At 41.1% G+C, this 14904-nt stretch overlaps 2 non-coding genes across 2 annotated transcripts; both read right to left on the reverse strand.

The window, feature by feature from the left end:
- Positions 1-7128: 7128 nt before the first annotated feature.
- Positions 7129-7200, reverse strand: TRNAA-GGC (transfer RNA alanine (anticodon GGC)). The gene has a single exon. It is a non-coding gene; the product is annotated as a tRNA-Ala (tRNA).
- Positions 7201-7748: 548 nt separating this feature from the next.
- On the reverse strand, positions 7749-7820 carry TRNAV-CAC (transfer RNA valine (anticodon CAC)). Its single transcript has one exon. It is a non-coding gene; the product is annotated as a tRNA-Val (tRNA).
- Positions 7821-14904: the final 7084 nt, after the last annotated feature.

A 14904-nucleotide genomic window follows, 5' to 3' on the forward strand; every position in this document is an offset into this window, starting at 1 on the left:
GTAGGTGGGTGTTGTAGGTATAGTTGATGTAGACGGGTCAGAACGACTTACTCTCTTCTGTTCTTCGTGTATCACCAGGTCGTCCAGTCTGCTACTTGTGGTTTATATTTGCTGGGTATTGTCAGGCTGGTCCACTGACTTTGCCACACAATAAATATTGAATTCTTTCCTAAGATAAGGCGGGAGCCCAGTTCCCGAGGGATCGGAACCACCTCCTCGAGTTCTGATGATGACTTAGCCAATCGGTCTGCCTGCTCATTGCCGTATATATTGCAATGACCAGCCAGGCACCCAGATCAAGATGATATCTTTATTACATGTATCAACTTTAGTAATATCATTGCCATGAATTTCATTTGACTCTGTGAGGCCAGAGTTAATTGCCTTAAGGGCTGAAAGTGAATCAGAAAAGATCATTGCTTTGTCATGATTTGAATTGATTATGTAATCTATGGCTCGATCAATAGCAAATAATAGATGTTTGGTCTGGCACACTCCACCGACCATACACTTGCACCCAGGCATTCGTTCATCTTGGAGCCGTCAGTGTAAAAGTGATAATATGACACATGTTTGACGATGATCTCACGAAAACGCTGGTGTACCTCGCACTCCGGCAAGTCAGCCTTATTGGCTGGAAGCTAACTTGTCATAATTTTGGTTCTTTTAAACTGCCATGGAGGTAATCTCCTCTTGACCAGCGAGTCCACTTCATTCACTTTGATGCCCGAGTTCTCACCGACGAGGTGTAGTCTGACGGCCAGGGGCCTGACGCCTCTCTCGACAAGCTGTGAACATTCCTTTATGAGGCGACAGGTGGGAGTATTGTTTCTTCTGGCCATCAGAATACCACTTTTCCAGGCTAAAATGTCGCGTCCTAGCTGGAGAGGAGAGGTATATTTGCTTTAACTTCCATTCGTGGAACTCCTGTGCATGATTGAGCTCCAAGACACATTCGCAAACATTTATTCTGTAACATATCCAGCCTCCTCAGGGTAATACTCGCCTGCCGAAGTATACACCTGAGAGCCATAGTCTAATTTAGATCTAACCAAGGACTTATATGCCATTAATATAGATTTTCTGTCAGCTCCCCAGAAGGAACCCGAGAGATATTTGAGGATATTTAACCTTTTATTACAATTTACCACTAAGTAGTCAATATGACTTTTCCGGTTCAATCTTTTATCAAAATACAGTCCAAGAAATTTAGCATTATTGCGAAAAGGGATCGCGTTGGTATGTAATGTTAACTGCAAATTCAGGATAATATTTTACCGGAAAAAACAACCGTAATACTTTTGTTGAGTGAGAAGCTAGATCCCCGTTGTAGCGGCCAACGATGAACGGATCAAGCGTAGCTTGAACCCGCTCAGCCGAAAATTGTGCATTAGGCGAGGAATGCCACAATGCAATAATCATCAGCATAAATTGAGTATTTAAGATTTCACGGGACGGAAGCTGGAGTCAGAATATCATTAATCATTATTGGGCATCAGAGGAGGTTTGAACTTTGGGTTCTGTTCGAGGACAGGGTGAAGGTTTTTCGGTGGTGATGGTCTTTGTGACGGAAGGAGTCTGTGTGGCAACTGTACACATAACAGGCTTGTGTTTCAATGTCGAAGCATAGGATTCATTGTGGTTGAGAGTCTCACAAAACTCCTTAACCCTCTTCCTAGCCTCGCCATACGAAGTGTTGTTACGTGTCTTCACCTCACACACTTCCTTCTCGAACTTGAACCGGGGACATTCCCGGTCCCAGCTCAGATGGTTGCCTGAAGCAACGCAAAGGGTTCGGGATGTAAGGTCTTACTTGGCAACGTAAGTAACCAACGAAGATCTCATCCGGGAGCTTTGATTGTCCAAATGTCAAATTCATGAAGGGGGTCCAACGTCGTTCGCCGTTTACGAATTTGGTGATGAACCCGGCAGCCACGACATCAACGTCTGCCAGTTCCTTCACAATTTCGTCCTCCGACATATCCATGAGTTCCAGACAGTAGATAATTCCCCTGCACGAGTTCATGGATACTGGAATTGTGACCACGACCTTATGAATAAGGAATTAAGTCAACTTGAGCAAATCGGCTACCTGATTCGCCGACTTGACCTTGACCAGATCACCACTTGCCAGTTTCCTGACCATGTGAAAGGGCCCTTACCAGCCATCAATGACCTTCCTGATCAAGAAGGGATTGAGGGAGGCCAGGGTCGTTGAACCGGTCTCATGTATGTTAACAAATTTAACGTTCCTAGCTTTGATGTTGGGTCGTTCATTACCACTTCCCAGTACGGAGGCAGTGGATGGTTTCCCGTTATCCATCCTAACAGGGACCTCGTCCCCAACTAGATGGTGAGCCACCCCAGACAGTGGGGAAAAAAGAACTACCTTACCCCCACAAAAAAGATGAGGCAGTTGGTCGAGCAGTAAGGTTTTCAGAGTTGGGCCGGACACACAAAGGCCAGGCTGAGTTCTCCTGCGGTCAGTGAAAGTTTACTCCTGCACAACCAACCTTATGAATACAAGTTGGACGCAACAGATATCAAGCCTTATAAACCAAGCCAGGGTAAGCACTGGCACGGGAGGAAGAGCTACAACCTGGCTACAAGACGCAGCAGCGGTCACCACCGTAGCAGCAACGTGACTGTGATGATGATTATTAAGTTCTTATCCTGATATTATATATATAGCATTACTGATGACCTTGAGACTCCTCTTACATGTTCAATATATATTCATACAGTTACATTATCATTCTTTTAATATCATTTTGTGTTTAGAAAATATCTATAAGTCATTATAACTGTGTTATTTCAAATGTTCAGCAACATAATAAAGTTATATTTACATTAGAAAGACAGACAACAGAAGGCCTGATTGGCCCACGACTGGGTTGTGTGAAAAACAAAAATAATAGCTTGACAAGAAAAATTTGATTCTGCACATTAGCCTTCTAGTGTCCCGGTTATCGCTGTCGTTTATACGTTAATTTCTGGCGTTTTTCTCAAAGTATACCTGACTTTATAAGATATTTTTCTAAACGACTTTTGAAAGTATTTATGGTTTTAGCATTCACTACGTCTAACGGTAACTTATTCCAGTGTTAAACCACACCTATAGGAAAAGAAACTTTATCCCACGTCCGTACAACATCATTTAGCTTTGAGTTTTATTCTATTTGTCCTGGTAACCGCATTTTCTTGTATTTCGAAAAGATGCTCGACGTTCACTTTATCGAACTTATTCAGAATTTTGAACACTTGGATTAAGTCGCTGCGAAGTCAACGTGTCTTAAGGGAGAAGAGATCCAATCATTATAGTCTCTCTTCGTATACCAGATTTCTAAAGAATGAATTCCAGATTTCTTCAAATTGCGTGTCGGCTGAGAGAGAGAGAGAGAGAGAGAGAGAGAGAGAGAGAGAGAGAGAGAGAGAGAGAGAGAGAGAGAGAGAGAGAGAGAGAGAGAGAGAGAGAGAGAGAGACATATCTACGAGTATTTACGATCACAAAAAAATACTGAAAACAAAGACTCCGCCGGGAATCGAACCCGGACCAACTGTTTATGAGGCAGATGTGCTAACCACTACACCACGGAGCCACTTGTCAGTGGCGGAAAAATCTCATATATATTAACAAACGTAACTGAGGACTTAAAGAATCTGGTACAAACATAATGGTTATTGTGATAAATGATTTGTTTATGATAGATATGTATTATGTTGTATTATAATGGTTGTTCATAGCCAAGATCTTTAAGCATGAATCCTTGAGATTATATAAGAAATAATAAAAACGTGTTAGAAACATCAAAACTTGTGTTTATAAAGAACAGAATGCATTATCATGCGTGTATCTAAGTGAAAATGTAATACAAGGAGCTAGTTTAAGGCAGGAGTGTTTCATCTTTTAACAAAATATTTACATCTACGTCCCTATTCTTTCATCATCATTTCTTATGTTTACTATCAAGAAATGCCTCTTATCTTACATGAAAATTCTGTATAGGTATTTGATCAATATTCTCCAACGACTCGTGGTATAACTCTTCGTTAGTGAAGTTTATTTTGTGTAATGGATCATGCATTACAAAGTTGTGTCTATCTACACAAGTGTTACACGTCCCAGGTAAAGATATATTCTAGAGATAGTGTATATCTAACATATATATGTGTTTTATAAATATTTATAAAAAGTTTTCCTGAGGGACAATACCTAAGACTTTCGTATTAAAGTTGATCAGTTGTAAGTGATCAAGCATTACAAAGGTGTGTCCATTGCCACAGGTGCTACTGATCCCGGGTCAAGGTATTTCACCATCTTTGTATCTTTAACCTTTCTAGTTATACATGTTTCATCCCGGATTCCATCCTCACAATCGATGACCAATCAACTACCGCGGAGGCGTAGCACAGATATCATTGGGCCGCAGAGGACCAATCATAAATCGCAAGCAGCAGCGGTCCACCAATAGGGAGTCGACGCACAGTAGCGCTGGCCAAGTGGCTACCGGGGACACAATATGGAGGAGTGGCCACGCCCGGACACTGGCTCATCTGGGTCTATTCCTTGCTCTTCATAATCCTAAACACAATATCTTTTCATCGTAGGGAATTTATTACCTCATTAACGGAGTTACGATCTGCCTTTATTTCCGATCGTTTGAAGATAGTAAGAAGGTCGAGAGTGTGATGAGTAGGGACACAAAAATAGTCCTTCTCAGGAGGAGGGTAACAGGTCCTGAGTCTCAGCCCAGGTGATGGTGTGAACAGTATTATTATTATTACCACACATCACCAGCACACCTTTGATGGCACTCCTACACCTTCGTATTATTATTACCACACATCACCAGCACACCTTTGATGGCGCTCCTACACCTTCGTATTATTATTACCACACATCACCAGCACACCTTTGATGGCGCTCCTACACCTTCGTATTATTATTACCACACATCACCAGCACACCTCTGATGGCGCTCCTACACCTTCGTATTATTATTACCACACATCACCAGCACACCTCTGATGGCGCTCCTACACCTTCGTATTATTATTACCACACATCACCAGCACACCTTTGATGGCGCTCCTACACCTTCGTATTATTATTACCACACATCACCAGCACACCTTTGATGGCGCTCCTACACCTTTGTATTATTATTACCACACATCACCAGCACACCTTTGATGACGCTCCTACACCTTCGTATTATTATTACCACACATCACCAGCACACCTTTGATGGCACTCCTACACCTTCGTATTATTATTACCACACATCACCAGCACACCTTTGATGGCGCTCCTACACCTTCGTATTATTATTACCACACATCACCAGCACGCCTCTGATGGCGCTCCTACACCTTCGTATTATTATTACCACACATCACCAGCACACCTTTGATGGCGCTCCTACACCTTCGTATTATTATTACCACACATCACCAGCACACCTTTGATGGCGCTCCTACACCTTTGTATTATTATTACCACACATCACCAGCACACCTTTGATGACGCTCCTACACCTTCGTATTATTATTACCACACATCACCAGCACACCTTTGATGGCGCTCCTACACCTTGGTGGCTGCTGCACTCCACACAGGAGCAGGGGATGGTGGCACATATCTATGAAGCAAAAAGGTTTTCCATGAGACTGTGCTATTTCTTCAATTCCCTGGTCGATGATACAGCCTTTCCCCAAGGTTACTTGTCATTCCTGGTTTAACGACGTACGGGTTGAGTCCGGTAACACCTTCTGAATAATAGTATGTGACAGAGTGGAGTGACCAGGAAGAAAAGCGTGTTCTGCACCTCAACTGACTGATTATATGATAATAATAAAGGTAATTACACACATAAATGTCACTTGCAAGGATCAAGCCAGAGATGAAGCATAGATAACTAGAAGGGTTAAGGAAACAAAAATTGTCAAGTACCTTGACCCGGGATCAGGAGCACCTGTGGCAATGGACACACCTTTGTAATGCTTGATCACTTACAACTGATCAACTTTAATACGAAAGTCTTAGGTATTGTCCCTCAGGAAAACTTTTTATAAATATCTATAAAACACATATATATGTTAGATATACACTATCTCTAGAATATATCTTTACCTGGGACGTGTAACACGTGTGTGGATAGACACAGCTTTGTAATGCATGATCCATTACACTAAATTATATCTTCACTATACCCTCTTCTTCACTACACAGTTACTTATACCATACCATCATCATTGTACTCTCTGATGTTCACTAAAGATAATTTTTATCTTCACTACATAATCATTTCATATAAACTTTACTCTTTTATAACCCTTATCTCTACTACATTCATACGTTCACTACATTCTTTTCCTCACTACAACCTATCTTGACCATATCCTTATCATCTCTATACGCTTCCTCACTACACTCTCATCTTAACATCATCCTTCTGTTTACCGAACTTAGTTCAAAGTCTGACTTGAACGTAGCTTTGTAAAGTTTGTGTTCCTCATTGTGTTACTCCCTTATTATCATTGTAAAGGCAATTGTCACTACTCCCTAACTAAACCCTCATCGTCACTACACTCTCATCATTATCATTACTTCTTGATGTTCAATACAAAATCTCAACATATATATTTATCTTCACTACAGAATAATTTTCATTGCACCTTAATCTTCATTACTCCTTGTTTCAGCTATATCCGTATCTTCCATTCATTCTTATATCTTATATTAGTTACATCTTTACAATATCTTTATATCTTCTCTGTTCCGTCTTTTGGAAAATTGAAAATGAGAGTAAAGGATTTCCGGCCTTCTGCTCCCTCCCCTTTTAGTCGCCTTGTAGGACACGCAGGGAATACGTGGCAAGTATACTTTCTTCCCTATCCCCAGGGATAACAGCATCTGGTGTTCCCAGACGGTCACCCATCCAAGTACTAACCAGACCCAACGCTGCTTAACTTCCCTGATCGAACGATATATGCATATATATATATATATATATATATATATATATATATATATATATATATATATATATATATATATATATATATATATATATATATATATATATATGTACAAGACTGAAAACAATGAATTTCCCAAATAAAAAATGGAGGCGCCGGGGTTTGAACCCGGGTCCTCTCGCATGCCAAGCGAGTGCTCTACCACTGAGCTACGCCCCCAAGAACATATTTTGTGACTTAGTATTATATGAAGTACTGAGATTACCACGGCAAAATACTGTTTGACCGACCGTTGCCGACTTGCCGGCAAAATAACCACAGGGTAAATCTCCATGTTGCTCTCGTGTTTTCCTCTCAATTTTCCACAAAGAAATGAGTTTTACTTTTTTATTGTCGTTGCAATAGACTGGAACTAAGCAATAGACTGGAACTAAGCAATAGACTGGAACTAAGCAATAGACTGGAACTAAGCTGACCTGGTATGAGGTCAGAGCCCTCATTATCATCCTTGCTAACTACCGGAAGCAGATTAAGTCGTTCCACAACCGATGTCCGGCCCATGTTAACTCTGATGTGCCCAGCAGTTGGAGGAGGATCGCCAGAAGCTTCTGGAAGATTTCAAGGACGTCTTGGTGGACCTGACCCTTTCAGATAAGGTCGAAAACCTCAATTTATTGTGAAGATCTTCACTATAACGTTGGACGAACATACTGAATGTTGCACACATGTGATGCGGACAAAATGAAAAAAGAAAAAGACAAAAACTATGTCTGGTGTGGGTCTCGAACCCACGACCTTGAGTGTGTGAGACTCACGCTCTACCACTGAGCTAACCAGACAACAGAAAATACGTCTGTTTCTTCAATTTGAATTAATGAAAATCTTTGCGAGGCAGCGTTTAGAAAAGTGAGATGTCTTTGACGAAATTTATCATTGTCATTATTATTAATATTTCTGTTATCATTATTATTATTATTATTATTATTATTATTATTATTATTATTATTATTATTATTACTATTATTATTATTATTATTATTACTTTATTATTATCATTATTATCATCATTGTTATTATTATCATTACTATCATCATTGTTATCATTATTATTATTATCATTATCATTATTATCATTATCATCATTATTAGCATCATCATTATTATTATGTATCATTATTATCATCATCATCATTATCATTATTATTATTATCATTATTATTATTATTATTATTATTACTACTGTTATTATTATTATTACTTTATTATTATCATTATTATCATCATTATTATTATTATTATTATTATCATCATTGTTATCATTATTATTATTATCATTATCATTATTATCATTATCATCATTATTAGCATCACCATTATTATTATGTATCATTATTATCATCATCATTATCATTATTATTATTAATATTATTATCATTAGTATCAATATTATCATTATTGTAATCATTATGATTATTATTATCATTAAGTATAATATATCTGCTACTGAAGGATACAATATGGTGGTTATCAAATGGGAAGTTAGATATGGTATGGATTGTCACTTCACGTGTAGGTTAGTAGAAAATATATTATGTACCTAACGTGTGTTGTTGGGCATTATAATCGTCCGATAATGATAATGATTAAATCTTATTTCCTGATCTTATCAGTTTTAAAACCAGATATATGAAATATCTTTCGTTGACCATATTTTTGTTTATAGTTCAGTATGTACATGTGTGGTCTTAAGATTTAGGTGACCAAGTATTGGAATTCACTGGCAGGTGTGGTACACATTATCACCGAGCCTGAGTCTCAAAGATCAAGGTCATGGGTTCGAATCTCCAACATTCAGTATGTTCATCCAACGTTATAGTGAAGATCTTGACGATGAATTAGGATTTTGACATTATCTGAAAGAGTTCGGTCAAAGATCAGTAATTTTAAGAGTTTAGTGAGACAGTATTGAAGTGGAGAGTGTAGTGGCTGAGGCCAAGGACCAGAGGTGTCCAGAGAGTAGTGAAGATAATGACCATTGTCCTGCCCCATTAGGTCAGGTCAAATGGCACTTAGCGAGGTAGCCAGTTAAAGTCAAGAACAGGGGCAAGTATTTTGGGAGCGAGTGAGTGAGTGTGTCAGCAGTTATGATGTAAGAGACCAGGTATTAGTGATGGTGATTTAAATGCGAAGGTAAGTAAAGTGGCAGTGGGGAGTATAACTGAGGCGCATGGAAATGGTGAACAACTTGTGTTGTGTGTGTGTAAAGGACTGGTGATTGGGAATACCTGGTTTGTAAAATGTGATATACACAAATATACGCATGTGAGTAGGAGAGATGGTCAGCGGGCATGACTGGATTACATGTTAATTGAAAGGCGTGTAAAAGAAAGACTTTTGGGTGTAAATGTGCTGAAAGGGGCTGCTGGTGTGATGTCTGATCACCATCTTGTGGAGACGACAGTGAAGATCTGAAGAGGTTTTCGAAAAAGAGGAAACAATGTCGGGGAGAAGAGGTGGCGAGAGGAAGTGAACTTGGAAAAGAGACTTGTGTGAAGAAATACCAAGAGAGATTGAGTGCCACATACACTCTTACTGTGTAAATATCCCTTTCTATGAGATGACGTAAAGATGTTGATGAACAGAGGAGTTGGGATATGACATGAAAAAGTTGGAGAATAAATGAAGGAAAGATTGAGATATACAGATGTCTGGCGGACCGCCATGATGGTTGTCAATCTAGCCAGCTGGGTTATTATTTATAAGTTGTGTTTAGTTGTAGGTCCAAGTTTGTTGTCAGGATATAATGTTGACTGCCAGTGAGTACCTGGCTGGCGCGGGTGCCACAAGGCTGGGTCAAGTGTAGTGTAAGTGTGGTCTAGGGATGGTGTGTTTACCACTTGGGCCGCATCATGACCTGCCGGTTATAACATCTTGACCAAGATCTTCTCCACCTGCTGCTGCTACACTTGCAACTCTCCTTTTCTAAGACCGTTTTTATGCTTCATGTAACTTTGTCTTTTTTGAATCATTCTAAAGCTATAGTTACAAAATTATTTTTACTATGTAGTTTTTGTGAAGATATACTCTGAAAGCACATCGCTCTCGTCTTCCAGGCATTGCCCATCTGATGCAATAATTGGTGGCAGGTGACAGTTGATATAGAGTGATTAAGGCCAACGTGACCACGTGGGGTTGTGACTGGTTGAGGCTAGCGTGACCACGTGGGGCTTGTGACTAGTTGAGGCTAACGTGACCACGTGGGGCTTGTGACTGGTTGTGGGCAGCATGACCACGTGGGGCTTGTGACTGGTTGAGTCTAGCGTGACCACGTAGGGTTGTGACTGGTTGAGGCCTGCGTGACCACTGGGGCTTGTGACTGGTTGTGGGCAGCATGACCACGTGGGGCTTGTGACTGGTTGTGGGCAGCATGACCACGTGGGGCTTGTGACTGGTTGAGGGCAGCATGACCACGTGGGGCTTGTGACTGGTTGAGGGCAGCATGACCACGTGGGGCTTGTGACTGGTTGAGAGCAGCGTGACCACGTGGGGCTTGTGACTGGTTGAGGCCAACGTGACCACGTGATGCTTGTGACTGGATGTGGGCAGCATGACCACGTGGGGCTTGTGACTGGTTGAGGGCAGCGTGACCACGTGGGGCTTGTGACTGGTTGAGGCCAGCGTGACCACGTGGGGTTGTGACTGGTTGAGGCCAACGTGACCACGTGGTGCTTGTGACTGGTTGAGGGCAGCGTGACCACGTGGGGTTGTGACTGGTTGAGGCCAACGTGACCACGTGGTGCTTGTGACTGGTTGAGGGCAGCGTGACCATGTGGGGTTGTGACTGGTTGAGGCCAGCGTGACCACGTGGGGTTGTGACTGGTTGAGGCCAGCGTGACCACGTGGGGTTGTGACTGGGGCGTTGATGTGTTGTGGTCGGCGTCCACAAGGTCGTTATCTTAGTATTTCAGGAACGGAGGAAGATCCACAGTGGACGTTTTACAAACACAATGTTGAATCATCACAACTTTTACCGAATCTGATTAAAATCAATGAATGAAATATTTCAAATATTAAGAAAAATAAGACAAAAGGAAAGTGATGTTTATTAATTCTTTAATTTTTCTTACGATCATGTGAAATAATTGCCAGATACCCCGTGCAGTGCTAACCCAGCGACCATACTTGACGGTTTTATTGTAGTACGATCCATTTTGGGGATGCCAGAGCCCAGGAAACTTCTCATATTCATCAAGTTAGGTTATCATTTCTCTCTGTCCCCCCACTCCGTGATCAAGATAAAACACATCGGATAACCAGAACAGCGCCAACACCCGTCCTGACTGACCACCAACGACCTACTGAAACCTTTTGAGCACCAAAGTTGCTGACCCAAATTTTATATGGCGCTAGAGTCTCTACCGAAAAGCGCTAAAAAAGCGTTAAACTTGCTAAAATGACAGCGAAAAAAATGCTCTTCGAATTATTTCTGCTCTTTGACGTGCCAAATGATTAATGACAGGAACGACTGACTGTTTTAACACTAAAATACTCACTATTATCCCAGATCTGCTAATTACCAATCCGCAGTCTCTTCGTCCTCGGTGACCTGGGGTTGTTGTGGTCTATGTGAGGATCCAGGTTGTGGTTGTGATAACTCGTATCTTTTCAATAACCCAAAGTTTTTCAGTACTTCCTCAAGCAGTTTATAATCACAACAACAGTTTCCATTTCATCTTAGTCCATACTTGATAGTTAGTATTGCATTTAAGCTTTTGATACTCAGTCTATTTCGAAGCTTTGACTTCACGATGTTGATATAACTAAAGATTCGCTCAACATCAGCGTTGGAGTGAGACAATACCAGCATATTCAAAGCCAACTCAGAGAGGTTACCGATTTCCTCCTGTTGCATCCTTGTACGAGGCTGTTTCAGTCCAGAGTGCTAGGGCGGCAGTGTTCTGCTTCCACAATACATGATGAAGCTTCCTCCACTGGAACTCAATGCGTGTGAGAATTTCTTCGTTATCAGTAAACATCTTTGCTAATTCCAGTATTCCAGGCTTTATGGGTTGCAGACATTCACTTGTACTCAGTGATGACACTGACTGTAACACTTGGACATTATCTGGCAAACGTTGACGAAGTTGTCTCACCAACTCCACTACAAACTGTATGTATCTTCCTCGGATATCATTTTCATCAGGAAGCTTACATTGTGCCATCTCCTTTTCAAACTCGTTCCTCAAGGACGCACGTGGGTCTAAGTAACTCTCTATTGAATCTCCTTCATTTAATTTCTGCCTGGGATGAGGACCTTAGAACTTATGGAATCAATAAGTTGAATAAGGTCACTTAGCAGTTTGCTTGGATCCTGTACCTCAGCTTCAAATTTCTCATTTACACACTGAATATCATGAAGGCATAGTTTTTCTTGTCACAAAACATCTCATAGAGATTCTGAGATGTGTAACACCTTTCATCATGTTTTGCCATTTCAATGTGAGTCATAAGGTCAATCCACTGATGCAGCATTATGACAACTGCTGATTCAATTGACAGCCATCGAGTCTGGTTTAGCTGTATAAATTTCATTGGAGCTTGACCATCACTGGCAGAGTAGGAGAACCAATTATAGGTTTCTCTGATGATAAAATCCAGGTTCCTAGGGAGATACTCTGCTGCAGCATGAGACAACTTGCAGTAGAGAATGACACACACTTGATCAGGATCAGATGAGGAACTTCTAACTTGAGTGTATCATACACTCCACTGTTAACACCTGTCATCACAGAAGCATTGTCGGTGCTAATTACGACAAGGTTTTGTAACTCCAACCCATTATTTTTCAAGGACTTCTTGATGGCATCACATATCCCATTAGCATTACAGTCAGTCAGCTCAACAATAGAACTGGACAGCGATACCCAATAGTTTCGTTACCGTAATGTCATTACTTTCATCAGTTAAGAAGCCAAACTTCTGATTGTCTATATCACTTTTTAAGTCTGTTAAAATGCGGAGCAAGCACGTTGCACACAACTACACTACACTTCCACCTTTTTAACTAGAAATTCTTGCATCCTATACTGTCTGCAAATCCTGCTTTACATAGCTTACTGAGATGATGAACAACACGATGACAGCTGAGATGATGAACAACACGTAATGAACAGCTGAAATGATGAACAACACGTAATGTACAATGTTCTGCAGTGAACAGTGACACATTTCCTTCAGTCTCTCGTGCGTCATCACTCACTTTTTCAAACGGAATTGTGGTTTGTCTTTGAGTACTGAATGAGTCTTCAGCTGTCTTATGTTTAGCTGTGTTGTTGTGTCTTTCAGTGTCACTAAGTTTGGCAGGTGATGGACGATGGCAGTACTTGCAAATACATTTTGTGTCATCCCTTCTATTTCTCTTAACCACTTTTCATATTTAGGGTCTTTCAACCACTCTGCTCTAAAAGGTTGAGTATATTTCTTACTCATTGTTGTGTTCATTAAATGTAATGGTCTGCATACACACACACACACACACACACACACACACACACACACAACCAGTGTTACTGTCCTTCATGGCCCACGGATAGTGCTGTCGCCACCCAGAGTCCGACTGAACCTGAACTGAACGGGGCACTTGAGGAGGAGGAGCCCGTAGAATACACCCAAACTGAACATGTTCGTTTCGATGAAAATGAAATACGTGCAATATTTGTATTGCTTTCCTTGTTATCTTAATAGGTTTAGAATAAACTTACTAAATAACATTAACATATTTTGATTGATGTTTGAATTTCTTGATGTATTGAAATAACACTAAATTTGGCGCTAAATACGAGATAAAACGCCCGAAAAGACGCTAAGGTGCTAAATACGAAATTTAGGTGCTAGATCTATCGCCAAAAGCGCAAAGTTGGTAACTCTGCTCAGCACGCACTACTTGCCGAGAAGCAACGGAAAAAGTTTGGCGCGCTCGGCTCGGTTAAGCAGTACCCGCTGGCCCTGCTGAATGGCAAAGCTATTTTCTTAGCTGGTGGAAGGTAATTAGGTCTGTGTTACCTGTTGTGCATATGTAATCTTTGGTAATCTCTCTCTTTACCTCTCTCTGTCTGTCTTTCTCTCTTCGCTGAAACTGTTTAAACAGTTCATGGAACCATGGCAGATTGGTTGATCTAGACGAGCGGTGGGTGGTATGTTCAGAAGCTGTTTTATGTTACATCATAGAGAACAGTTACCGTCCAACGTAGGGCTCGAACCCACGATCCCGAGATTAAGAGTCTCGTGCTCTACCGACTGAGCCAGCCGGGCTTATATACAACTTTGTTCGTGTGTATATGTGTGTCTAAGCGAGGTTAATAACCACCATCATTAACCCCTAACAACGATGTATTATCAGCGATAACGTTCAATAACTCACCTGAGGTCACATGACCGACCATGACCTTATCAACGTCCTGAGACCCCGGCTGATGTGTCAGGTTAGATAAGAGGCATAACATCCTCTCTGTCTGATGTTGTGAGAATAAGACACTAATGGTTAGGAGGCAGCAAGTGTGTCTGGAGACACTCTCCTCTCTGTCTGATGTTGTGAGATTAAGACACTAATGGTTAGGAGGCAGCAAGTGTGTCTGGAGACACTCTCCTCTCTGTCTGATGTTGTGAGAGTAAGTTGTTTGGTCAGGCTTATCCTCACATCTGGTGTTGTGAGAGCAAGTGTTCCTTGATGGACTTACCATCCACTCTCATGTTGTGAGAACAAGCCACTGGTGGATGGTAGACAGCAAGGGCCTCGTGGATAGACTTAACGTCTCTCTAACATCACGAGAACAAAACAAGAATCATCATTTGTCTCTGACAATATCAAGTTGTGTGATTTCCTCCAGTTAAATCATACCCTGGATTACGAAGCGTTATACTCTC

The sequence above is a fragment of the Panulirus ornatus genome, chromosome 58, assembly GCF_036320965.1.
Source record: "Panulirus ornatus isolate Po-2019 chromosome 58, ASM3632096v1, whole genome shotgun sequence".
Classification (NCBI taxonomy): domain Eukaryota; kingdom Metazoa; phylum Arthropoda; class Malacostraca; order Decapoda; family Palinuridae; genus Panulirus; species Panulirus ornatus.